Here is a 19582-nt window from a genome sequence, read left to right as displayed (position 1 = left end):
AATGCACCCCCCATGTGTGCCTGACAGGAGGGGGTCTGTGGCCCAGGAGCCCCTCCCAGTTGGGGTGGGCTGCAGCCTGGGGAGCCTGGGCATTCCAGGTGGCTCACAGGCCCCCTCCCACACACACAGGACTGCACTCCCCAGCCCAAGGAGCAGCACTAGCTGGCTCCTCTGCAAGGCGGGTGAGGTGAACCCAGATGCTGTACCACTCCCATCCCAACTTCCCACCAGCCCATCCCTCAAACCACAGGGTGAGTGCTGTGGCAAGAGTCTGGCTCCTGGCTCCTGCCTGGGTGTGGTGCTGAAAGGGTTACACAGCGAAGGCTCTCCCTCTCCTGGCTCCCAGAAAGCCTGAGCCTGCGGTTTGCCTGCCTAGTTCTGCCTGAGGTGTCCCCTTACAGCCATCCCTACTAGAATCCCAGTCAAAGATCATCCCAGCCAGTCCTCTGCCTCCTCAGCAGAGGTCCCAAGGCATCTCTGGACAGGATCCTTTTTAGGAGAGCCTGCAGGAGGCTTGGACTCTGGGTCAAGGCCAGGGACTCTGGGGCTCCAGGACTGCCTGCAGGGCCTGGCCAGAACTTGAGGCCAAACTTGGGGGAGAGGAGCACAGAAAAAGGGAAGATGGAGATGATGTCCACCCTGAAGGTTAATCTCCCGTCCTCTTGGGACCTCAAGTTTGTCTCATCAGGGGCCAGCTCAGGGTAGGTTAAAACTAAGAGTTATTTAAAAGATAGTGAGTGCCTAGCCCACTTCATGTAGGTTCACTCTCTGTGAAGGGGAAGCTGAGCTAGCACCAGCAGAGCCAGCACCAAAGCTTGGGTCTCACTTCTTCAACCATCTGCTCATTCAGCTTCCAGAATGGCACTCATATCCATTCCTCCCTAGCCACTGCCTCAGTTCACACTTCCTTCTCCTGCCCCCAGACTCTCTGGTCTCTTTATTTGATGTCTTGCCTTTGCAGTCTGACCTCTCCAAGATCATCAGAGCGAGCTTTTCAAAACCCAAACAAGATCTCCTCACTCACTATTACCCCAGGGGTTAAACCCAAACTCATAAGTATCTGAAGTCCCATTCCACAGGTTCCACCTCCTAATCTTCTAGTCCTTAAGCCTGTGCAGAAGCCACATATACCTGCAGACCACACACTCTGCCCATCTCAGCTCCATAACTTGCACACACTATACCAATCTCTCTATCCAAGATGGCCTCGAGAGGCTTGGTATCAGGGGAATAACAAGTCAAAGATGCCATGGAATTCCAGGGGGCATAAATACTCTCTAGGAGCTAGGGTATGTGGACATAATGCTGAGAGAGGGGGGACTCGAGGGAAGTCTGGAAGGATGGGTAGAATTTTGATGAGGGACAGACGAGGGGCCTAGATGACCCCTCTGTTCATTTATTTGGCAAATATGCAGTTACGTCTCCTGTGTTTAGGGCATAGTACTAGGTGCTGGGGACATGGATGTGAGCAAGACAGACCCCAAAGATTACAGTCTTGGGGAAGATGAACAAAGAGCTAATTACACAAATAATGTATTAACTAAAACCTGGGTTCAATAATAAGAAGACATGCTCATTCAACAAACATTTATGTATGTCTACATACAGGTTGACAGAGGAAACAAACCGTAGTGAGGAAAGGCTTTCCCCAGGAAACATTTAAACTGGGATTTGAAGAATGAGTAGGAGTTGGCCAGACTTAAGGGGCTCTGGGGAGAGTATTCCTGGCAGAGGCAGCATTGCATGCAGTGGCCCCAAGGCAGGAAGGAGCTTTTGTATCTTTGCAAAATCAGAAGAAAGTCATTTTGCTAAGGTGTGTGTGTGTGTGTGTGTGTGTGTGTGTGTGCGCGCGCACATGTGCATCTGTATGTCAGGCATGTGTGTGTGCACGTGGAGCGTGGGGGTGTGTAGGAGGGTGGAACACATTCTGTAAAATGAGCCTGGAGAGGAGGCAAGCAGAGATCAAATTGAGCAGGACATTGTGGGCCCAGTGCAGACACTGAGCTTTATCTTACCAGCAATGGCCTGCCACTCAAGGCTTTTAAGCATTGTGGTGAAGGAGATGGAGATGACAGTGATTAGACCCCCTGCTTCTGAAATGATTTTTATATGTCCCTATAAGCTCACTTCACCTTGTATTGTTATTAGTCTCCACCTCTCTCCCCTCTGGCTAATTTCCTGTTAGGGCTGTGACCACAGCACTTGGCATGTGGTAAGTGGTAGGTACCACCCTGTAGGACAGAAAGTGTCTGCCTCCAACTAGTATAGAGTGGCCAAGGGTAGCAACATGGCTCCAAGTGGGGGCCTGCAGGCCAGCTGAAGATATCCTCTCCTGCACACAGCTATCCTGGAAGTCCATGGCAGCTCAGGGCTTGGTACCTGGTGAAAGACACATGTCGAAGATGCCACAGAAATTCCAACTGGTCTCAAGCAGTCTCTAGGAGATGAGATGCAGACACAGTGAGGGAGATGGGAGGTGGGATTCAAAGGAGGTCTGGAAGGGCAGGTAAGATTTCCATGGTGGACAAGTGAGGGGTATCAGCTGATGAGGTATGACAAAGATCTAAGGGAAGAATTCCCTGGGCACCTGCTCAGGTGACCATGAGCAGGCCAGGTTTATGTTAGGAAATTATGGGAGCTACTAAGAATTAGTACAGAAAACATTTTCTGAGCAGCCACAGTGCTAAGCACCCTATACATGTGACCTCTTGCAGTTCTCACAGAAGTCCCACGAGCTAGTCATTATCCCTGCTCTACAGAAGAGGGAGTGGAGGTTAGGAGGAACGAGACCTCTCAGTCAAGTCACCAACCTGGGAAGCTGCAAAGCCAGGACTCAAGTAGAGCCATCTTCAACGAGGGTCATGCTCGTCACCACAAGGCCTTAGTAAATATATTGGGAATTCACTGATGCTTTTTTGAAGAAGGGCATGGTGTGCTGTAAGAAAAATTAATGGAGTGGCAGATGACTACAGCGGGCAGGATGGATAAAAGGGAGAAGAAAGTGGAGGCAAGAGAACCAGTGAAGCAGCGTGACTCTCAGACATTTATTTAGAGCCTACTATATGCCAGGCCCTGAACACTTTGTGCCTGTGCCAGGGGGAAAGGCAGTGAAAGGAGTAATAGGAAGAGGAGCTAGCCTAGGGTTCATTTGCCTAATTCCTAACCACATAGAGAAAGTAGTCTGCTATCATTCCCATTTTACAGATGAGAAAATTTGAGCACAGAGAGGGAAAGTCATTGTGATTTGTCTAAATCCATAGCTGGATGCAGCTCTGGGTTAGGAACCATGCATTTAAGTACCTACAGCTTGTGCCCTTCTGCCCAGCCCTACAGTGTTGCTCCGGAGAGCTCCGGAGGCTGAGGGAGGAGGATTGTGAATTCAAAGCCAGCCTCAGCAACTCAGTGAAGCTCTAAGAAATTCAGCGAGACCCTGTCTCTAAATAAAATACAAAAAAAAAAAAAGGGGGGGGGTTGGGGATGTGGCTCAGTGATTGAGTGCCCTGAGTTCAATACTCAGAATATTAAAAAAAAAAAAAGACTGGAGAAGAGAGAGGGTAGAGAAAGGACCCTGTGTAGCCAGCTACTGGACTCAGGACGGGTATATCCCTCCCAGCTCTAGGGCTGATGTTCAGTACTTAGGTCACAGGCAGGTGGAGAGATACCCATGGCACCAGGGACTGCACACAGAACTCCCAGTACCCTGCCTTCTCTGTTAACCAGAGTAAAGCTTCTTAGGAGGAAGAAGGACTGGGGCACCAACAGCCTGGTCCATTGGGGCACCAACAGCCTGGCCCAGGACTCCTCTAGGGAGTTTGTAAATGACCTTGTGGACCAGGCCTGTTGCCATGGAGTTCTTTTCCCTCACCACAGTTGTGCGAAGCCCTGCACCACTCCTGTGGGGTGAGTGGGCCTGGGGACGGCAGAAAGACCACCTCATCCCAAAGGAAGCCTCCACCCGCTGTTTCACAATGAGACACTAATAGTAACACAACAAGTTAATTCAATTCCATCAAGGAGCAGAACACAATGCTTAACTGACTTACAAACTTTTTTTTTTTTTCTCCTTTTTAACATTTTCCCTTCCACTTTGAGGCCGTGCCATGGGCAAACTTTGAAGTTTAGGAAAGTTTAGACTTGTTTGAGTCATGTGCAAAAATGCCTCTGAGTAAAAAGGGGAAGGAAAAAAACCACATTACCCCTTCCCCCACTGGAGACTTTGGTGCCCCCAAAAGCCTTAAATTCTCCTGCAAAGGAGTCTCTGGGATCCACTCTCCTTGGGCTTGCTATTCCATGGGAATTCTCAGGGGACAGTCTCAATGTCCTCAAGGCTCTCCCCCATCCCCCATGCCAGGAGAGGACACACCTGAGCTGCTGTATATTGCTCTGTGAACTAAAAGTCCTTAGAGAAAATGAGGCGACCCTTACTCTCAGCCACCCCTATTTTAGGGCCTCTAAGTCATGAGGCTTCACTCCCCTACTCCCTACCCAATGAGGCCACCAGAGGAGGAGACAGTAAAATGCCACTCCCTGCAGGCCACAGAAATTCCCACTCACGCAGGAGGTGGAAAGCCCTGGGAAACCCACTCCCCTGTGACTCCACGCAGCAGAGCAGAGGGACAGACCTGTCACCAAGTCTGCAACCTGGCATAGCTTCAGCGCCCCCTGTAACCCGCAACAGGTTTTTCTCTTTCACCCGGGTTCACTCTCGGCCCCACCTCCCTGAGCCTGAGGACCTGGAGCCACTAAGAAGTGGGCAGTGTGGTCTCCGTGAAAGGGGCTGGGTGGATGCCGGGAGCCCTGGGCCTGGGCTTAGTTGTGCCCCTGAGATTAGGTTCCTTTTCTACAACAGGGACCTAGGCCATATAACAGAGAGCTGTCCTCCAGATTCCTCCGCCCACAGTGGAGTGGCTCTGGGAATCTGGGTGGCTGAAAGAGCAGGGGGCTCAAAAAAACACTGTAGAAAAGCTCTTGCCGCTGGGTGAGCGCTTCTGGAGCCTCCCACTGGCCTGCAGACCCCGGCTAGTCCCTCCAAATGGTGCCAACACACACTTAGGCACCGCGCGGCGCCTTAAGTTCGCTGTGCCCTGCAGCACAGAGACTGACCTCAGTCCATGGAGGCTCCAAATTCAGGCCTCCATAGACATCTGACCACACTGTTTCCCCTTCCAAAAAAGATGGGCCCACAGGCCTTTCTCATAGGGATTTTACTGAGTGGCTGAGGAAATTCGTTTCCGATATTCCAGAAATGAGAACGCTTAAAAATGCCCCCATCTGGGGTGGCTCCCTATGCTCAGAAGCCCACGCCAATAGTGCTGAGGTGCTGAGCCACACCTCCCTGCCACGCCCTTTTGACTCCACCCCTTTCCTTTTGCTACCGGCATCAGGTCAGCAGTTCCAGCTCCTGAGCTTGGACTCTGGTTGTAGGGATGGCCGTGGGTGGGCACTTCTGTCCCCTATCCCCACCATTTAGAAGGTTCCTCTTTGCTCAGCCCATCCAATTCGAAACCCAGAAGAGATTTCATGCTCCCTGCCCAGGAGTTTAATCTCTTTTCTTCATTTTAGATCCTCTTTGGAGCCAGAAGGAGGTAAAAAGGAAGGGGCAGGCCCATCCCAGGAGGAGCCTCAGGAGCAACTGGGAGGGACCAGGAGAGAGAGGAAAGCATTGGCCAAAGAGAGAGTGGGGAGCCTCCCCTGGCTTCAGGGGCCGGCAGAAGAAAGCCAGGCAGCAATGGGAGCGCAGACGAGGGGAGAGGTGAGGCGACAGGCAGGCCTGGGCAGAGCTGGGAGCAGGACGGGAGGGAGAGGAAGTGAGAAGCTGGAGCAGCCCCAACAATGGGGGGCGGGGGTGAGCAAGAGGACAAAGGAAGGAAGCAGAGCAGAGACCCAGGAGGCAGGCAGGGCTCTACTTTCAGTGTCCCCTGGGCTTGCTGTGTGCCTTTGGGCAAATTACTTTCCCTCTCTGACCTGCCTTCTCATCTGGAAAAGTGAGGTTGGACTACATAATCTTGAGAAATCTTCCCATCTGAGGAACCCCAGTTCTGAACTTGCCAGCTAGTGGGAGAGAGTTGGGAGTAGAGGAATGAACAGACCCCACCCCCCCACAGATGAGGAAGAGATGTTGTGGACCCATGGGCCCTTCTCCTGTCCCCATAGTGCTCCTCAGCCCACCGGTTCCTGGGCTTCTTGGCTTGGCAGCAGTCCTTGGTTGCCTTGGGTGAGGCCTGGGTCAGGCCTGGGGAGGTAGTGAGGGGCTGGTGGGAAGCCTGAGGCATGGTAAGTGCCCTGGAATCCTGCTGTGGTGCAGCCGAGGGGGAATTTGCCCCATCTGCAGGAGACACCTGGGAGATCCCAAAACTTTATCTGGTGACTGCAGTGACAGTTCTCACTGAGGTGAGGGGTGGGAGCCTAGCTGTCTTCACCAGGGTCCGGGCTGGGGGTTGGTGATTCAACTCTTCTGCCATCCTCCGTCTTCAAGCTAACTGCATAATTACACAGCAATAACACTAACTGGCACTCACACACCAAGTCCTGTGTAAGTACATAATTTATTTATGTAACGACATAATGACAAGTTTGCTGGCCTGGGGGCTAGAGGGACCTGCCACAAGGGCTTAGCTACTGTCTACATCACCCTGGGGACATAGTGACTGTGTGGATCAGCAACCCTGTGGGAGCCATGGTTCCCAGAAACAGTTGTCCTGCAGGTCCCATCCTGGTCTAGCAGAGGTAATTCATTGTTTTGTTGTTGTTTGTTTTTATGGTACTGGGGATTGAAACCAGGGCCTTATGCATGCTAGGCAAGTGCTGAGCTGTGTCCATCATTGAGCTATAGCCCAGCCATCTTAGATGGAATTTGCTTATATCTCCCCATATGCTCTGGGAGGTCAGGCTGGAGGAACCTGACCCATCCCTACCACCTTGAGGATTGAGGAGAATCCTCTGGAAGGGTACAGTCCCTCTCCAGGCAAAGGGAGACAATTCAAGCCAGGCTGGCAAATTTGGAAAGACTCCTGGTCACCGCCCAAGGAAACAAGAGGCCTTGCCCAATATAGGCATTTATGAGCCTGGAGGCAAAAAATTTCTCTTCTCTCTCTCAGCCCTGCCCAGCCTAGCCCTACCCAGCCCAGCCCTGCCACCCCAGGCTTGGCTGCTCCTGGGACCACAGCCCAACCTCTCTGGCCTGGCCTGGGTACTGGTTCCCATGCCATACCTAGCCCTCTTGGGAATTCCCAATGGACAGCTTCACTGATGCTAATTTCAAAGAGGCTGTGGCAGGTCTCAGGGTCTTCTCTGGTCCGGTTTGCTTTCTTCCTACTGTCCCAAATCACCCCTTTGCTTCTCCTTGGAGCCCCTGATTAACAACTTATGAAAGTTCCAGCATGAACCACCATACAAACACCTCTAGAACCTCTGGGCTGCTGGCTCCTGGACCACCCTGTAGCTGTGAATACCACAATTCACCCAGAGCAGGTTCTGCAAATTCCGAGCAGACACAATAAGGAGACAGAGTCAGGAAACCTGCATTCTCCTTTGATTTAGCTCAGCCAGTTTTTTTCCTGGTGGTTCCTAGGCAGTTTCCATTTGGGCCTCAACAGCTACTTGCCTATGAACCAAAGGGAAATAAAAATGTGCTCCAAGGGCCATTCCAGCAATAAACCTTCAAAGAAGAGCTCTGAGTCTCCAAGTATTTGTCCAGTTCTGCTTGCAGTTCCCTTGCCATTGACTGCTGCCCTTCTAGCCAGGCTTCTAGCAGTCTCCCTCGAACCTCTGGGAGGCTTGGAAACCTGTGCTCTTTTGAGCCCTTCCTGTGGATGTCCATGGAGCTGCCCGTGGCAAGCAGCATGCTCACAGATGGTCTCAGGAGCTCTGAGCACTGGAATCTGGCTATTGGATGCTTCAGAATTCCTTGCAATAGCATCTAATGACTAGGAAGACAGCGAGGATGCTGATGTTGACTTGGGTGGCCCCTGTTCGACTCATACTTGTCCCTGAGTTTGTTTTCTCCACACTAATTCCATCACCCAGGTTTTCTGTGAGTCTGGCTCCCTCTCCTCCTCCCTGGAGTATTGGGTTCTGACAGCTGTGGTCAATGAATTGCCTACCACAAGCCTTTGTCTAATTGCACACTGTGTTGGGGTTCCAACTGATGTCTACTGAGTGCCTCTTTGACGTAATTTTATACACAATCTTCCCCTTTAAATGGTTCTGCAGCTCCAACACCACCACTCCCTAATCCCAGGGCTCCCTTTGCAACCAATGGCTTCCATAGGTCTATGGCCTGAGGGGACACCCAGCACAGCCTTTGTGCCCTTGCCCCCTGCTTTGCCTCTGCCTGCTCCTTGGGTCACCAGGCTCAGTGACAATGGTTGCTCTGCTTTGTGACCAACTCAGAGCTGGGCACTTCAGTATCCTAACAATGCAGGAGGGCGAAATTTACACAGACACAAATCACAGCTAAGACCGCAGCAGCAATTTATAGATAATTTCCTTGGAGAGAATCAGACTAAATCTCCTGGAAGTTCTTTGGAGGGAGAGTTAGGTGACTTGGGTGGTGTGTCAAGGTGAGCTTCCTATAGCAGAAAGAAGAAGACAGAGAGCTGGAGGTGGAGTATGGGGGCCAGAGGAAGGTGCACTGACTTAAAAGGGAAATTGTGGAATCCAAACCCCCATGCCTGTGCCTGCTGGCTTTCCCCTGTCCCTGCCCCTTAGGATTAAGAAGCCCACACATTTGCAGTGCCCTTAAGGCCACCCCAGGCATAGGGGTCAGGGTCATTTAGAGCTGTCAGGGTTCACTAGCAGAATGACCTCCCCCTAAATGAATATATCCCACCCAGGATGACAGCTTCCTCAGCTCTTCAGCCAACCCCCCCAGGTCCCTCCCACTCCATTCTCTGTCCCTCTCCATCTCTCTCATTCACTCATCCTGCATACCCCTCGCAGCTTCATCCCTCCTATCATATCCCTCCCTCCCATTACATAACTCTGTTTGGGATTATTTTTGCCCAGAGGTATGAACTGCATTTCTGCATATTTAAGCTGTCCTTGATTCATTCCTGCCCGTTTCTTAGTTCTGTTTGCCCAGGTGCCCGCCCCACCCACTAGCTCTGAGGCCCCTGGGAACATTCCCACGTTGAGCTCAGCTTGCCCCACAACTACCAGCTGCTCCACTCCGTGACCAAAGCAATGGACGTTGGGCCACACAGGGTTCCATTCAGGTGGGCCTAGGCCACGGTAGGTGACCGGCTGGTTCCACTGGGGCCACAGCAGCCCTGGGACCCTCCACTGCTTTCTGTGATCCCCCTACAGTGAGCTGTGGCCCCTGTGGCCCCTGGATCTCCTGGTCGTTTCCTCTTCTGGCTGCACTCCAGCTGTATAGCCCCAGGATCCCCCCACCCCCGTAATTCAAGGGGGAAGGGGCAGAGGGAAAGAAGACAAAATACTAATTAATGGTTTGTTTCCTATTAGCTTCTTACAAATAGAATGTCTTAATGTAATTACTGAAATGGTTTCAAGGGGGCTCTTGTTGCCTTGTAAAATAATTATCTGACAATCATCATTTTATTTTTAAGAGCTCATTAACAAATAGGCTGTAAATGGCTTTCTCGATTTCTCTCCTGCTGAGGAGCGGGTAGAGGACAATGGGATGGCCAGAGCCTTTCTGTCCCCAATTGAAATGAGGATTTGGCTCAGCAGTTCCCAGCCTCGGTGTCAGCTGAGCTGCCAAGGTTTGACAGGCTTGGTGGAGGTCAGGGGGTCCTCTAGGTCCGGTCCACATTCCAGTGGTATCTGATGCAGGTCCAGATCTCTGGGTCATCAGGGAAGATACCGAACTCCTCAGGAAAGACTGCCACCAGAACATGTTCCTGTCATGCTGGTACTAGCATCTCCACACCACATTCTATCACCCCAGGCCCTGGTAAGTATCACCCGCTCCGTTGCTGCCCTCCTACCAGGGGCTGGGCTAAGCTCTCATCCACAGGCAAGCTCTCCTAGCAATTTGTCTGATTTGCAAGCAGCAGAATTATGTAGCTTAAAAGGTGAGGAAAGGCTATCAGTGAATTCTAGATGATGAGCTTGTTAAAAGGAAAAGATTAGGGTGACATTTGTATTACAAAAGATGAGATGGGAGGTGCAGGGGATGCATTCCTGGAATGTGGGACAGTGTGGCGAGGATCAGAGTGGGAACCCACAACGGAGGTTGAGAATGAGGCAGATACCAGTTTGATGGACATAAAAGACATGTATATGGAGTCATGGGAGATAACGTGCAGAGTGCTTGGAGCTCCTGCTGAGGAAAGAGGGCCCACTGGAGGGTTCTGAGCAGGGTGGTGGCCCAATCAAAATCCACTGTGGAGGCGCATCTGGCAGCCAAGTGCAGGCAGAGTGGAGCAGGAGGAGTCTGGAGGCAGCAGGATTTACTAACACCGTTTTCAAAATGGGCTCAGCACCTGCTGTAGCCCCACTGGAGTGCTTTCTACAAATGCAAAATACTGATCGCATCCAGAACATTCTGAACTATACCAGGAGGTGGTATTTGTTACTATTCTGGTTTAGATAGTATATGAAACACCCTTTGAGAAAAGCGGCCCTGGAGAACCAGTCCTTACCACTGAAATTAGCATTTAATTTTTTTTTTTTTTTTTTGCAGTGCTGGGGATTGAACTCAGTGCCTGGTGCATGCTAGGCAAGTGATTTATCACTGAATTACATCCTAAGCTCATCTAAAACTTTCCATAACATGTACCTACCATGATTTTTCCTCTTATAACTGCATTTTAAAGTTAATTGAGACATAACTCACATACCATACCAATGACCCATTTAAAGTGTATAATTCAATTGTGTTTTATTCTATTCATAGAATTGTGCAACTATCACTCCAATAAATCTTAGAACATCTTCATCACCTCTAAAAGAATTATTGTTTACTTTAGAAAATTTCCCCCAACCCCCTAGGCAACTATTGATCAGCTTCTGTCTTCATAGATTTGCCTAAACCATAGATTTGCCTAATTTCATGCAATTAGAATCATACAACATATGATTTTTTGTGACTGACTTCTTTGACTTAGCATAATATCTTCAAGGTTCATCCACATTGTAGCATATATCAATATTTCATTCCTCTTTATGGGTGAATAGTATTCCTTTGAATGGATATACCACATATCATTTATATATTCATCAATTATGGACATTTGAATTATATTTACTTCTTGGTTGTTATAAATAAGCAACACTTATGTACATGTTTTTGTGTAGACATACGTTTTCATCTGTCTTGGTCATAAATAATACCTTCAATCTCACCTGAAGTGGGGTTGCTCAGTCATATAATAGATCTATGTTTAATCTTTGGGGACACTGCCAGTGTGTGTTTTCCAAAGTGGTTACACCTTCTTTCACTCCCACCAGCAGTTTATGAGGGTTCTGGTTTCTCCACATTATTCGTTATTATTTGACTTTTAATTTCTAGCTATCCTAGTGGATACCTTGTTATAGAATTCAGTTACCCAATTAAAGAATACAATCAAATAGTTTTTGGATTATTACATTATTTTATTGTGGTTTTGATTTGCATTTCCCTGGTGAATAATGATGTTGAACCTCCTTTTTTGGTATATATCAGCCACTTGTATCTCTCCTTTGGAGAAATCTCTCTTCACATCTTGGCCTATTTTCTCTTCCAGATTTATTGAAGTATAATTAAAAAATAAAAATTATGTGTGCCTATTTTATCTACCTATTTGTTTAAAATTTTTTATTGGTGTATTATAATTATACTTAATGGTGGGATTCATTGTAATATATTTATACATGAACACAATATAATTTGGTTAATTTTATGTGCCTATTTTTAATTATATCATTTATCTTTTTATGGTTGAGTTGTAAGAGTTCTTTTTCTATTATACATACAAGTCTCTTATCAGATACATATAAAATTTGAAAAAATTTCTCCTAGTGTGAGTTATCTTTCACTGTTTCAGTGGTGACCTTTGAAGCACAAACATTTTTATTTTTTTCCTTATTTTTTTTTAGTTATAGATGAACACAATACTTTATTTATTTAATTTTACTTTATTTATTTATTTTTTTATGTGGAGCTGAGGATTGAACCCAGTGACTTATGTGTGCTAAGCAAGCACTCTACCACTAGCTACAACCCCAGCCCAACATTTTTAATTTTAATGAATTCCAATTTAACTATTTTTCTTTTGTTGCTTGTGCTTATAATGTGATACCTTAGAAATCATGAACTAATCCAAGGACATGAAGATTTACAGCTATTTTTCTCCTAGAAGCTTTACATTTTAAGCTCTTATTTTTGGGTCTTTGATCCACGAGGAGTTAATTTTTGCATATGGTGTGAGGGACTCTTTTACATTTAGATATTCAGTTCCTAGAACCTTTGTTAAAGAGACTACAATTACGTTAAAAAGTAGTTTCCTTCTACTGGTTACTATGTGGCCTGCAGTATAGGAATCATTCGGCTAGAGAATATAGAACTAAGCTAGGCAATGGGTGAAAGGACCTCAACTCTGATGGTGACATCAAGAACCGAGGTAAAATAATGGATGAGAGTCATAGGGAAGACGGAAATGGTAATGAGTGGAGACAGCATGGATGTAGTGACCCATAAGAACTCAAAGATGATAATACAATGATTACACTTATTCTTTGTGTGCACTTTTATAGCTTAAAACAGCTTTCATATATCTTGTTCCATTCAGTTCTCTTAGTGAGAATAGAGAGGGCAGTACCATCTTAATCAACAGATGAGGAAACCAAGGGCCCAAGATGTGGTTAGTAGGCAGCCCAGACAAGCCCCTGACACATCAGTGATGACAGCATTGGCAGAAGTTCGATAAAGCTACTTAAGGTTGGATCTGGGTTGCCAGTAGAACATGTCTAGCAGAGATCTGAAAATGTAGCACTAGAGTCAGCTCTAGAGGTTGGGGTTGACCATAGGGTTGAGGAGTCACTGACCATTAAAGCCACCTGGACAGGGCACATTTCCAGGGAGACCAAGGCAGAGGCTCATGGACAGATGTCCATATTTAGAGGCCAGGAATAAACCATCAATGGTTTATTCAATGGAATAGCAAGGAAGAAGCAAAATAGTGGATGAGGAGGAAGGCAGGAGGAGAATCTTCTGGGAAGAATAGGGGGTCAACTAGGAGCAAACATCTAGAAGGGTAAAAATTTCCAAAAGCGTGGAGGAAACCCTTATCTGACTGTTCGTTAGGCAAATAATCACTCACTCTCTAGTTTCTTTCTTCCAGAATTTTCACAGAAAATCTTTGCTCTATCTAGCTGTGCCACCTATGGAAGTGGGTACAGCATGCTGCAGACATAATTACCCTCCGAAAGGCAGAGGAGCCAGGCCAGGTTTCTGACCAAGCAGGCTATGCTGTCCCTGAGTTCTGAGCTTACATTCAAAGTAGGGAAATGGCAAGTGTGGGGTCACTAACTCTCCCCACGACAACCCCTGAGGCCTCAGAAGGCCCTGTGTCACTAAAATCAAGAAGCACCTGCCAGGGACCTGGTCCTATGTTTAGTTTGTGTGCATTATCTTCTTGGGAAAATGATCTTCAAGGCTCCCTAAATCCCCATAATTAAATGATATTCTGGAGAGAGGAGGGGCTACTAAGGATGGTGGGGATGTCAAAGACAGTCCCTGCCTCAAGGAGCTCACAACTGCCACAAGAAGAGATGTGATGTGATCTCTTGGACATTATCAGCACACAAATATTTGGGAAAGCAAAATTGAATTAGAACACCAATCCAGGGCTCTAAAAGAGAAATAATCAATGTACACCATGCAAAACTAGGTAACCATTTCAGTGACAAATATGTTGACTGTATCAATGTACAAAGGTTGCAAACAAAACACAGCAATTGAACAAGGCAGAGATCACACGAGAGACAATCAGGCAAGGTTCTCCACCCAAACCAGCAAGACTATGGAGGGTAATAATGATTTGCCTGTTTGGTGCCCCATAAATTTCATTCCTGTAAGCTTGTTTAGGTTCAGTTCATAACAACAAATGAATGCTCTAGAAAACAACTTTTTAAAGACTTATAATAAAGCTACAATAATCAAGGCAGTGGTACTGGTGAAAGAATAGGCTGATAGGTCAACAGGACAAAATAGAGAGCCCAGAAACAGACCCACATAAATACAGTCAACTGATCTTTGACAAAAGAGCAAAGAAATACAATGGAGCAAAGGTAATCTTTACAGTAAATTGTGTTAGAAAACAACAACAACAACAACAACACTAAATCTAGACACAGACCTTACCTCCTGTGCAAAATAATTTTAAATGGATCAAAGACCTAAATGTAAAATTCAAAATTATAAAACTACTAGAAGATAACAGAGAAAAAAAATCTAGATGACTTTACGTTTGGCAATGACTTTCTAGATACGCTATTAAAGATGATTTATAAAAGAAATAATTGATAAGCTGGATTTCATTGAAATTTTAAGAAAGATAATATCAAGAGAATGAAAAGATAGGCCATAGACTGGAGGAAAATATTTGCAAAATATATTTGATAAAGGATTGTTATCCAAAATATGTGAAGAACTCTTAAAGCTCAACAATGAGATAAAGAATAACTCACTTAAAAATGGGCAAAAGATGGGGCTGGGGTTGTGGCTTAGTGGTAGAGTGCTTTCCTAGCATATGTGAGGCACTGGGTTCAATTCTGAGAAATAAATAAAATAAAGATCCATTGACAACTAAAAAATATTTTTAAAAAATGGGCAAAAGACACCTGAAGAGACACCTTGACAAAGAAGATATAAATGCAAAGAAGCATATGAAAAGATGCACCATATCATATATCATTAAGAAATTGCAAATTAAAACAACAATCATGTATCATTACACACTATTAGAATGGCCAATGTCCAAAATACTGACAACATCCAATGTTAGCAAGAACGTGGATCAATAGGAATTCTCATTCCTTGCTGGTAGAAATGAAAATACAATCACTTTGAAAGACAGTTTGGCAGTTTCTTATAAAACTAAACACACTCTCACCAGATATTCACCAATTGCATTCCTTTCCTTGTTATTTATCCGAATGAGCTGCAACTTATATCCACATAAAAACCTGCACACAGATGTTTATAACAAACAGCTTTATATATCACTGCAAAACTTGAAAGCCATCAAGATATCCTTCAGTAAGTAATGGATAGATACACTGGTTGATCCAGACAATGGAATATTATTCAGCACTAATATTAAGACACGAAAAGACATGAAGGACACTTAAATGCATATTATGAAGTAAAAGAAGCCACTTGAAGTGGGTATGTCAAGTGATTATATGCAACATTCTGAAAAAGGCAAAATTTTGGAGAAAGTGAAAAAGATCAAAGGTTGCCAAGGAGGGGATGAATAGGAGGAGCAAAGAGGACTTTTAAGACAGGATAACCTGTCCTGTATGATACTATGCTGTATCATACTATAACAACTCAGATACATCAGCTCTACTGGTAAATATATATCATCTAGTACTGGCCCAAACCTGCAGAATGTATGACAACAAAAGTAAACCTTCATTTGTGGACTTTGGATGATAATGATGTGGCAATGTAGGGTTATCAATTATCCCACAGGTGCCACTGTGTTGGGGGAATGTTGATCGTGGGGGAGGCTGTATATGCTTAGAGATGGGGTGTATGAGGATTCTCTATTTCTGCCCGTATTTTTTCCATGAATCAAAAACTGCTCTAAAAGTAAATTTTTTCCACATTTTTATTTGTGCATTATAATTGTACATACTGATGGGATTCATTGTTCCATATTCATATATGCACACAATATAGCAATATAATTTGGCTAATATCAGTCCCCAGCATATTCCCCTTCCCTCCCTCCCTCTCTCCCTCCCACCCAATGCTGTAATTTTTAAAAATTTTCTTTTATTTGTTGTTTTTAGATATATGAGAGCAGAGTGTACATGGAGTACAAAATCCTAGGTGCCCTTCAACAGATGAATGGATAAAGAAAATGCAGTATATATACACAATGGGATATTCCTCTTCATAGAGAAGAATGAAATTATGGCCCTGGCAGGTAAATGGATGGAACTGAAGGCTATCATGCTAAGTGAAATAAGCCACTCCCCAAAAACCAAAGGCCATGTGTTCTCTCTGATATATGGATGCTAACCCACAACAAGGGAGGGTAGAGAGGGGAAGAATAGAAGTCCATTGGGTTAGACAAAGGGGAACAAAGGGAAGGGAGGGGGGGACGGGAATGGGAAAGACCAGTAGAATGAATTGGGCATAACTTTCCTTTGCTCATAAATGAGTACACAACCAGTGTAACTCCACATTATGTACAACCACAAGAATGGGATCCTAATTGGAGTGGGTTGTACTCTAAAAGTAAAGTTTTTAATTAAAAGAATCAATTGACAATTATGAGGCAGTGTTTGTGCCACACATTCTAATTCTTATTAAATATATCTGGTGTTCTCCAGAAGTCTTCTTGGTGTGCCTGTGGTTGACAGCCCTGAAACAGACTGAGCCGATGAGAGCAGGGCGGAAGCAAGTTATCAGGACCTGCCACGGGACCCTGGTTCCGGTCCTGCTCAGCCATTAATTAGCTCTGTGGTTCCAAGTGTGCCTTAGACTCCTTCTCTCTCACTCTTGGCACAAGTTCAGACTAAACCTTCAGCAAGGCCCCTTCCAGCTCCCTTGTCCTATGTCTATGCTCTAAGTCCAAAGAACTCTGGCTCTCTGGTACCTTAACTTGAGAAACAACAGTCTTTGCAGATCAACCTTCAAGGGCTCAGCCAAACCCAGAGGCCCCATTGTTACTCATTAGGCCTGACAGAAGACTAGCAAAACCCTGAGGGCTGATGGGATCCTTTGGCCCCACTGGCTATTGGAACTTCTTGGCTCCCTGAAGGGAGAAACAACTCAGATACATCAGCTCTGCCCAAACAAGGATTGCAGGCCCCAGGACCAGATGGCTTGGTGCTGTGATAACGGTCCTGCTGGTCATTTGCTGCTTGTGTTGGTTGCCAACAGAGCTATCTGCAAGGACTGGCACTGACAGCTGCAGGGAGCATGTATTGTGCCAAGGAGTCCCGGCTTCAGGAATGGCAAGAGGAAGCAGGCAAAAGAAGGTGGCAAGCAAACCTGGCAGGGTCATCTTCCCCAGGGTCACTAGGAAGGATGGGTGAGGCCTCATACCCTTTCCATTGGGACCTCTTATCACCCTGCAGGCTCGGAGCTAAAGGGACTTTGAGGGGGGTCCCAGTCCTGGGTAGGGAGTGACCCTGTCTATCTGGGCTCAGGAATCTTTGGTGGATTTCCATATCTCTGATCAGAATTGAACTCTCTTTAACAAAACATATTGGTGCTAAATCAGTTAGGTGTTGAGAAGAATAAATCTTTTTGGTTTGTGAGATAATATCAAAAGTGCAGAATTTCTGGTAAACGAGAAAAAAGAGAAAACCCAGAGTATTTTTCTTAAGGGCAATGAATTATGCCTTCCTTGTTGTGTTCTACAGACGGAATTACTCAACCGGCTTGTTCTGTTTTAATTAACCCAGCTAATAACTTCCCTGCTGGATTCCCTTGTTCATAACTTCTTGGTTTCACATAATAACGTGTTTGTTTCTTCCTTTGTGTTCTAATGAAATGATAATAACCTTCCCTGGCATTCATTTCATCCTTAATATCCGGAGATTTCATTAATATAAACCCTCTTTCCATCTGTTCTTGCTCCCCTTTAAAGGAAACATTTCTGTTTTCTCTTTACTTGTCTTCTTTGGGGAGGCTCTGCTAATCTCTTTTTTCCTCCAGAAAGAATCTTTCTGTATGGCTTCCCTGGGCCCACAAGGCTTGGCACAGGCTCCTGGGGCCATCTCCCTTTCCAGGGCCTCACCGAGGTCTCTTCACGGCTGCTTCTGGGACAAACACCTTTGCTCATTTGGAACCTGTCCTTATGTAGAACACAAGGGCATCAAGTGGCTACCACATTCTGGGGGCGAGGTCAAGTAGAAGAATGAAAATGTCCTAGTGTCAGGCTTTTGAGAAGAGGTTCCTGGCCAGTCTCAGGACAGTAGGACATGTTGAGATCAGGGCAGTGTATAGGGAGGGCATAGAGTGGCAGGAGAAGGGGTAGCTTCAAGGTCAAGGAAGATGGGAGGCCAACAAAGGTACTGGCATAAAGTGGGGCTGGCAGAGTCTGTCAGCTTTCTTCTTTCTTGTTTTCTTGATCAAGAGCAAAATCTTGACTACCAGCTGGTGCCAAGGTGGGAGTTCCTGTTGTGTGAATGCCTGGGTTTAGAGTGATTCTATCCTGAAGAACCCACCGGGTGACCACGGGCCCCCTCACTCAGCCCTGCTCATAGGCTGCCTTCTACTGTGAGAAGGGGAGTCAGTGATTGGACACTCGTGAGGCCTGAAATGAGGAGTTCTACACTGGTGGGGAACTGAGATGACACTCCTCAAAGCACTAACAATCCCCAAGGGCACCTCTGAATGTGTCAACTCTGAGAGTCGCAAGGAGGGAAGTTTGCAGTTAAGTGGCCACAGGAGTTTTCAGTTCCTGGAGAACATTTTCTTTTTCTATTGCCATCTAGGCTAGAGGGCCCTTCAGGGTTGTTGCTTCTCAAACACCTCCATACCACCCTGGGGTATGGAGGTGTTTGAGAAGAAAAATCCAGGACCTTGAGTGGGGGAAAGCAGAGGCCCCACAGCCTAAGAGATTGAGGGAAGATGGCGGGCCCTTTGTCTGGTCCATCTTCCTTCAACAGCCTAGCCAGCATGGCCCACCAGGTCTACCTCTCTTCCCATTCCATGGGGTCCTCCCAGAAGCCCATCCATCGATGCAGGAAAGTAGCTTCTGCCATCTGGCGGGGCCCATTCTGGCTACCCAGGGCACCTTCACCTTATTTCCTTCTACCTCAGGAGGTGTGGCTACTGTGGCCATGGCAGCCTCTGGGTTGTCCTACTGCCCCCTAACATGGTAGCAGGGTGTGGGAGAGCCCAGGGCCTTCCTCTGACACCGGAAGAGAGCAGAAGGAGCATTACTATCTACAATATCTTTTTTATTTAGATCCCCAGGAGGTAACAGGCCACGCCACACATGCTCTGACTGCTCTGCCAGAGTCACTATGGCAAGGGTGTGGGCATCTTGGCTCCCTGCATTAAGCATTTGACTCTGTACTTTTTGAACACTGTGTGGGAGCCAACCAGGGAAGATGACACCACAGATGAACGGGTGGGGGGGGGGCAGACGCTGGTGCCTGAGCCTCCCGCAGGGAGCAGCACACACATGTCAGGCATGTTCAGTCACAGAAGACCACACGGACTGCCAACATGGCCACTTGGTCCTGATTCTTACCATTCAGTGAGTGATGGTGCTGTTAATAGCCTCAATGGTCTGGACCCTGGATCTACGGTCAGCCAGGCCAGAGGACATAGGCACAGCTTTCGTGGAGTGTGGTGAAAAGCATGAAGGAGCAGGGCACCTGTGCGGTTAACTCTGGGCAGGAAACTGCTTCCCAACTCCAGTGTCAGCTCCAGGCTCCAGGC

The 19582-nt window shown here is 46.7% G+C and overlaps 1 protein-coding gene and 1 long non-coding RNA gene across 5 annotated transcripts in view; one reads left to right on the top strand and one right to left on the bottom strand.

The window, feature by feature from the left end:
- Window positions 1-19582, bottom strand: part of Nrg2 (neuregulin 2) — a 184192-nt gene that overhangs the window by 56649 nt on the left and 107961 nt on the right. The window lies entirely within an intron of this gene.
- LOC124103774 (uncharacterized) lies at window positions 9135-11733 on the top strand. 2 transcript variants are annotated; one of them, XR_006855261.1, is made up of 3 exons: window positions 9135-9215; window positions 9796-9916; window positions 10649-11733. It is a non-coding gene; the product is annotated as an uncharacterized LOC124103774 (long non-coding RNA). The 2 variants fall into 2 exon arrangements; XR_006855262.2 differs by having other exon boundaries at window positions 9136-9231.

Source organism: Marmota monax, unplaced genomic scaffold (genome assembly GCF_021218885.2).
Source record: "Marmota monax isolate L192 unplaced genomic scaffold, Marmota_monax_Labrador192_F-V1.1 WCK01_AAM20220418_F8-fsc00006, whole genome shotgun sequence".
Classification (NCBI taxonomy): Eukaryota; Metazoa; Chordata; class Mammalia; order Rodentia; family Sciuridae; genus Marmota; species Marmota monax.
This window is presented reverse-complemented; position numbering and strand designations above follow the sequence as displayed.